This window comes from Cibotium barometz, chromosome 1 (genome assembly GCF_041138505.1).
Source record: "Cibotium barometz isolate CiBa-2024 chromosome 1, ASM4113850v1, whole genome shotgun sequence".
In the NCBI taxonomy this organism is placed as follows: Eukaryota; Viridiplantae; Streptophyta; class Polypodiopsida; order Cyatheales; family Cibotiaceae; genus Cibotium; species Cibotium barometz.
This window is the reverse complement of record NC_141046.1, coordinates 75,767,695-75,775,174: the sequence shown is the minus strand read 5'-3', so window position 1 is coordinate 75,775,174 and position 7,480 is coordinate 75,767,695. Positions and strand designations below refer to the sequence as shown.

Here is a 7,480-nt window from a genome sequence, read left to right as displayed (position 1 = left end):
CCTTGGTTTTGGCAAATTGATCAAGAGGATTCTCAAGATGCTTCTTGGACTCCTTTATCTCGCTTCTTAGCCTCCCATTGCTTAATGGGATAAGATGGAGGGAGCACCTTTTCGGCTATGGTTGGAGATCCTAATTTTCCTTGTGCAAGGGTTAAGTTCTTAATCTTGGTAAGTGTTAGCTTAGAAAATAGCCCATAGTATTACATTTTAGTTTATATATTTATACCCTACTCGCAGTCTATTTCATTCATTCTAGTCTAGATACCAACTGCAACACCAAATAAGTGATGATGCTTTGTATCACAACTTATGTAATCTTCAGTGTAGCTACGATGAAAGTGAGAGCTAATCCTACGTAACTGTATGGAGGAGAGAAAAGATCATCAATCCTCTGGTCTTCGAATCACTCAAGAGGGCTCCTAAGTGCTTGATTTGTAGCTAACTACCCTCCCACGCTAACAAGTTACCAAACTATAGCTGATGATCGGTTATATCTTAAAAATGCTTCTCGATTTTATTGTACTAGCTCCTCAAGCTCTTTTATACGTGTGGTTACAACAAGGTCTAACATGACTTCCCCATTGGCCATTAGCTCAATGAGATGACTGGTCGTTTTTTCAGTAAAACAATGCGCTAGGATACAAAACAAATGGTCAAGTACAAAACTAGTGGCTTACAAAAAGTGGAAGACAATGTTAACAAGAGTGTTTAACATTGTGTGCACGCACGCATGCAGCTAGAGTGTTTGACGAAAACCAAGTGACTGACTAGAAACTTGTTGTCCAATGAGCAAAACCATGTGCAAAGGCGCGGCAAAGTGCTAATTTTGCCTCAGTCCTCCATTTATTGCTAAATTTTACGCATTTTTAGGAATTTTGTGCAACGATTCAAATAATGAAGCACAATTCTTTTGATGTCATCACACTCGAGAATGCGCGTTCGAATGCAACTAGAGTGTTTCACAAAAACCAGGTGACTGACTGGAAACTCGTTGTTCGAATGAGCAAAACCGTGTGCAAAGCGTGGACTGAGGCAAAGTGCTAATTTTGTCTCAGTCCTCCACTTATTGCTAAATTTTGAGCATTTTCAGGAATTTTGGGCAACGATTCAAATAATGAAGCACAATTCTTTTGATGTCATCACACTCCGAAATGCGCATTCGATAAAATGTGGTGTACTTAAAATAATAATGTGGGGTACATTTAAAATAATAATGTGGTCTACCATATTCTAAAGTACTGCGGATCATTCGGCACACTACAAGCAGGAGACGCAGTGAGCGCCTATGGAACGCCTACCGTATTGCTGCTGCTTCCATCTTCATCCTCGTCTGCAGGGGGTGTCTTGCCCAGGGGCAGTGAGAAGAGGGGGTCGTGTTGGCTGTCGAGGAGCTCGGCGAGGGCGTTGTACCAGGCGGCGGCGGAGGTGAGAATGCCCACGAAGCCGCCTGCACGGTGCACGCGGCTGAACTGGCCAAACTCGGCCGTGGTGAGGAGTGTCAGTGTGAAGGCCACCAGGCAGAAGAGGAGGCAGAGGGCAGTGGAGGTGCGGGCGCTACCCACCAGCATGATGAAGGTGAAGATGGTCCAGCCTAGAAGATAGGTGGCTTTGGCGAGGGAGAAGACGTGGGCGGCATCGGCCAGGCTATTGTAGCCGTCGGCCACGCCGAACCAGGGGATGAAGAGGGCGCCGTAGGAGAGCCAGAAGGCGCCATAGGAGGCGAAAGCGGTGGCGGCGAACGTGTCACCGTAGGCGAACTCCCACATGCCGGCCAGGGCCTGGGCGGCACCGCCGTAGAACACCGCCAATGTTACCGCCACGTTGATAGGGTCGGCGGCGCCCACTCCCAGCACGCCCGCATTGTAGCAGGACAGCACAAACGTGGTGAGAGCAAAGGCGAAGAGACCCAAGGGGGCCGGATTGGCCATCCGGCAGCACGCAGCGCGGCTGCGCTGGCGGCGGGGAGCCATGAGTAGTGCGAATGTCTACTAGTCTATCTAGGTAGTGATATCAGCGTGTGTGTGTGTGTGTGTGTGTGTGTGTGTGTACTTGGGTGATGCGTCGGCGGCAGAGAAGGTAAGCAAAAAAGGAAGGTCGAAGGAAGGATATCCAAGTGGCAAAGAAGAAGAACTCAGAAACGAAGGCAGAGAGTGTCGGGGCTGACTCGTTTCTTTTGTAGCTCCATAGGGAGTGGGGCCGGGTGTTCTTCTTTTCTGTGGGCGCAATGCAAGAAAAGAGTTCTATATATCGCATTCCGCCTACCGCCAGCAGTTGCATACAGCCCATTAAAAAAATGATATTATTTCATTTATTTTGACAGGAAGTTCAGCCCTTGTATGGAGTGAGGGGGATGGGGAATAGAACCCAATCCACCATTATTTATTCAGGGACGACTCCCTACTATAGCTAGTGCCTTCTCCCACGCTGATGGCTGATATATCACACATGCAAGCCATCTATTTGTTGTTAACACTATTGGGGCGTCTCTCTCTCTCTCTCTCTCTCTCTCTCTCTAAGGGGTTGGTGTTTGCTACTCGGTCAGTCTCCCCGCTAGAAACATGCGTGAGTTATGTATGGGGGGGTCTTATGGGCCAGTTGATTGGCTATACGAGCGATAGTAAGAATGTACAAATCTACCTTCCCTTGCTTTTTAGGGTCCGGCGATTGAGCGTCTATAGAGAATGATGCTCCCATCTCAGTTTCCTATGCATCCTCGTACCTACACGACACGGAGACTCAAATAAAACGTAAACAAGCATCACATTACACACTTCAAAAACATCTGAACTAAGTGGTGGGCATGCTTAGTAGTGTGATCGGATCACCATGCTTTTAAAAGATGTTAATAAGTGAACCATTTCTTAAAAACATAATTTGTTGGGTGAAACATCGATCCTCATCTCCTCGCATGCCTTTGTTGACAACTAGTCTCAAATGAAATGCCATTTGTTTACGAAAATTTGATAAGGGGTCTAGATACAATGAAGCAAAACAATCATAAAAACTTCCTTTGAATCATATTACTCTCTTTATGTGTCCATAGAGTCCACAAGACACCAAGGAATAAACAAATTGGATTTCCATCCCCACATAGCATTCGTTGTGTTTATACTTTTTAGCTCTACATTTTTCGAAGCCACAAAATCAAACCCTTACCATTCTAGAACGTCAAACCTGCCCTTTTGCAACAATGACACTATTTCACGTAATGACTTAGGGGGTGGTGACGTTCATCAAGATCCCCCCTCTTACATTTGTACCCATTTTCAAGGAATATTTTAAAGAAGTATGGTGAAGTTCTAGATGTTATGCTAGTAAGCTTGCATCATGTGTATCCACAAAATATTCTTGAAGAAGTTGTTGTAAATGGTATGGTGAAGCTCTAGGAGTTCCACTGATGGTGGGCATCATCGAGAGAATTCACAATGTGGCTCAATACATTTCTAAGTGGCCTACAAAGATTTTATTTGAAGGCTTCAAAATGATTCATTCTCCGTTCATATAGAACTATCTTCATAATAAGGCAAACTTTTACTATGTTGATTATGCATCCTTGGGAGTATAAGCTTTGTAAGGTTCAATATTTGGCCATATATATATATGTACACCTTTCCGTTCGTATACTTATCTTCATAATAACACAAACCGTTTTATTACGTGATCGTTGGAGCCTTTGCATCCTTGGGAGTATAAGCCTTATAAGGTTCAATATTGGCCAGATATATATGCACACCACATATTTACTATGTTGTGAATATAGCTTCTCATTGAGGAATTCAGCTACTTTCAAATTCAAAGTTCTAAATAAGCATTTACTCATTGAGGATTATTGTAGTTTAGTATTCAAATTTGTTGGTTTTAATGTAGCTTATCAGCCAAACAATATTCAAATTTGTTGGTTTTGATGTAGCTTATCAATTTTAGCATTGAGAACCCAAACAAGCTTGACGTGCAAAAGTAGCTTTGGTTTAAAACTAACACTAATGTAAACATGTTAAGAGTTACATAAGTAAGCCAAGAATTTATGGCAACACCATAGGTTCAACACTATAACCAATAAGATCAAAGCCACACAGTGAATTCTCAAGGTCTGGTTAGATTTATAGTGAAAGTGATTTATTTGAGCTGAATTCATGTCAACTAATTGTAATTGAATACTAAAGTAGTTAGAAGGGTGTCTCTTAAAAAAACCTTGGCTATCTACGCTCACATAGCACCTATAAAGATGTTTTCCCTGCCATAAGCCTTCTATCGGCCTACTATCATTTAGAACAGGCTTAAAAGTATGGGTGGTATTTAAAACATCCTACACTTGTACAATTAGCACCATGCAATGAAAATTTTCTCAAGATTTTACAGCTTTGATTATGACATAAAAAAACACTTGAAAATACAAGTCAAAGAACAGGATGAGAGGAACTACAAACATTTTTAGGTTCCTCGTTTATTACTGACAAAAATTGGACGCTATTTTTCATCACTTGCAACCTAAAATAATTTGTATATACAAAGAACAGGATGAGAGGAACTACATACATTTTTAGGTTCCTCGTAACTACATACATTTTTAGGTTCCTCGTTTATTATTGACAAAAATTGGACGCTATTTTTCATCACTTGCAACCTAAAATAATTTGTAAATACAAAGAAAGGAGTATACACCCTTTCTTTGTAAATACAAAGAAAGGAGTATACACCCTGTTGAATATCAAGGCTAATAGATTGCGTTTTATAAAATGGATTCAAAAAGGTGAAAGTTAATGTCCTCAAGCAAGGTGCACTTGCTCCTTTGAGAGAGTATGCATGCAAACTCTCTCTCTCTCTCTCTCTCTCTCTCTCTCTCTCTCTCTCTCTATATATATATATATATATATATACTCTCTCTCTCTATATATATATATATACTCTCTCTCTCTCTCTCTCTATATATATATATATACTCTCTCTCTCTCTCTCTCTCTCTCTATATATATATATATATATATAGAGAGAGAGAGAGAGAGAGAGAGTATATATATATATATATAGAGAGAGAGTATATATATATATATATACTCTCTCTCTCTATATATATACTCTCTCTCTCTATATATATATATATACTCTCTCTCTCTCTCTCTCTCTCTCTCTCTCTATATATATATATATATATATATATTCTTTCTCTCTCTCTCTCTTTCTTTCTCTCCCTCTCTCTCTCTCTCTCTCTCTCTCATTCTTTCTCTCTCTCTCTCTTTCTTTCTCTCCCTCTCTCTCTCTCTCTCTCTCTCTCTCTCTCTCTCTATATATATATATATATATATATATATAGAGAGAGAGAGAGAGAGAGAGAGAGAGAGAAAGAAATTGCATACATACTCTCTCAAAGGAGAAAGTGCACCTTGCTTGAGGAAAATAACTTTCCCCTTTTTGAATCCATTTGGGGAAAGTTAATTTCCTCAAGCAAGGTGCACTTGCTCCTTTGAGAGAGTATGTATGCAAACTCTCTCTCTCTCTCTCTCTCTCTCTCTCTCTCTCTCTCTCTATATATATATATATATATATATATATATATATTATGGGTTAGATAAAATTCAAAACTACAACATTCCATAATATATAGTAGTTAATTACTTAATAAATAGCTATACATTTTACACACGAAAAAGTAAATGAAAATTAGCATGACTTTCTTCCCCGTTCTCCTACACTCACCCTCCTTAAAATGCATCAGACCTCCCTTGCACCCTTACAACATTTCGAAAGGTAGCAAACCCCCATGCTCAATCACTATATTGGGTTAGCATATAGGAGAACCAAAACTTTGACCTTTTGCACATCAAACTTTGATGGTCAAACTGTTATGCTAGAAGTAACATGAAATATAGAGTAGGTTAGTAACATGAAATATAGAGTAGGTTAGTATACATAAATAATAGTATCCCAAAAAATTAAGCATATGAATTTTGAGATTACCACATTCCATAATTATGGAAATCGTTTTTTTAAAAGCAATATTTTAGACACAATTTGTCATGTGTATGGGCTATTTTGCTTCCTTTGTGCCATCGGCATGAGTGCATTACTAGTGTTTGATGACATGATGGTGGATCAATATTGATTTAAAAGACATAAGACCATGGGTGAATCATTTTAACATTGAGCCTTATCCCATGTTACCGTTGGAAAATGCTAATGTAGCACACCTTTATTAACAATAAATCTTAAATAAAAATACCACTTACAAGGAGTATTTTAGAGAATTAACTTATTTATGGAATGCATAGGGTTTGGTGAAAATTTTCCAATGTAAAGGTTTAGGTTTTAAAATATGTATAATTGATGAAATAGTGACATTACTTTGTACTAAAGTGTTATTACAAGGCTAGTGGATAATAATTCATGGATTACAAGAGGATTTTGCAAAAGAGAAACTACCATGCACATCTTTGAAAAAAATACCAACTATTAATGTACTAAAAATGGAAATGTAAAATTTATTTAAACATTATAGGAAGGAAAGCTTACATATTGATGTGCCAAATATGTGTATGTGTGTGTTACTAGCTCTCACGTAGAATGCAAATGTAAAGTTTATTAAAATATTATAGGAAGAAAAGCTTACATGTTGATGTGCCAAATATGTGTGTGTGTGTGTGCTACCAACTCTCACACAGAATGGAGAGTTAGACTCTCACACACACAATAATCAAAGACAAGAACACAAGGGTGTCTAGTGTGAGAGAGAATGGCTAACTCACAAGACCACAGGTGTAAAGCATGAGATAGAATGGCTAACTCACAAGCGAGAGATAAAGCTCTCTACAAGTACAAAGAAAAAGTACAAATGAGCAAGAAATCCTAGTAACAGGTGCTCGTTTACACCTGGATGGGCATGGGGGACACCTAGTGGGATAAAAGTGCCCATGGCATAAGTGCATGACCTCACAGTGTAATACTACCAAATATTTAGTAAACCCCCCTATAGTAAAAATGTGAGGTTTATAGACATTACAGACTAGTCTCTAAAAGGGAAGAGGCCCAATGCTTTGTGGAACACCTCAAACTTTTCACGGGATAAGGCTTTAGTGAAAAGATCTGCCACAATAGATCAGATTTATCTCTCCTGTACATGGAACCTCTCTTTAACTTAGTGGCACTTTAATGTGCTTTTAGTATTGGCATGGAAGACATGATTCTTGGCTACTGCCATTACACTCTGACTGTTGTCAGTCAAAATAGGAGTAGGGGTGTTTGAAGGGACACAAATTCCTCCATCAATCTTCTTAACCATACACATTCAACTATAATAGTGAATGCTACTATGTATTTAGCTTCACAAGATGATGTTGCCACAATTGGTTGTTTCTTGCTTAGCCAAGATATGCATGAATTGCCAAGAAAGAAATAGTTCCTAGATATGGACTGTTGTGTTTCGTAATCAGCCCAACAATCGAAATCATTGAAGATGTGTAGTTATAAATCACCCCCTTAGCATAGA

At 39.3% G+C, this 7,480-nt stretch overlaps 1 pseudogene; it reads right to left on the bottom strand.

Annotated features, from left to right (window-relative positions):
- Positions 1-1,164: 1,164 nt before the first annotated feature.
- On the bottom strand, positions 1,165-2,048 carry LOC147642426 (accumulation of dyads protein 2 pseudogene; annotated as a pseudogene).
- Positions 2,049-7,480: the final 5,432 nt, after the last annotated feature.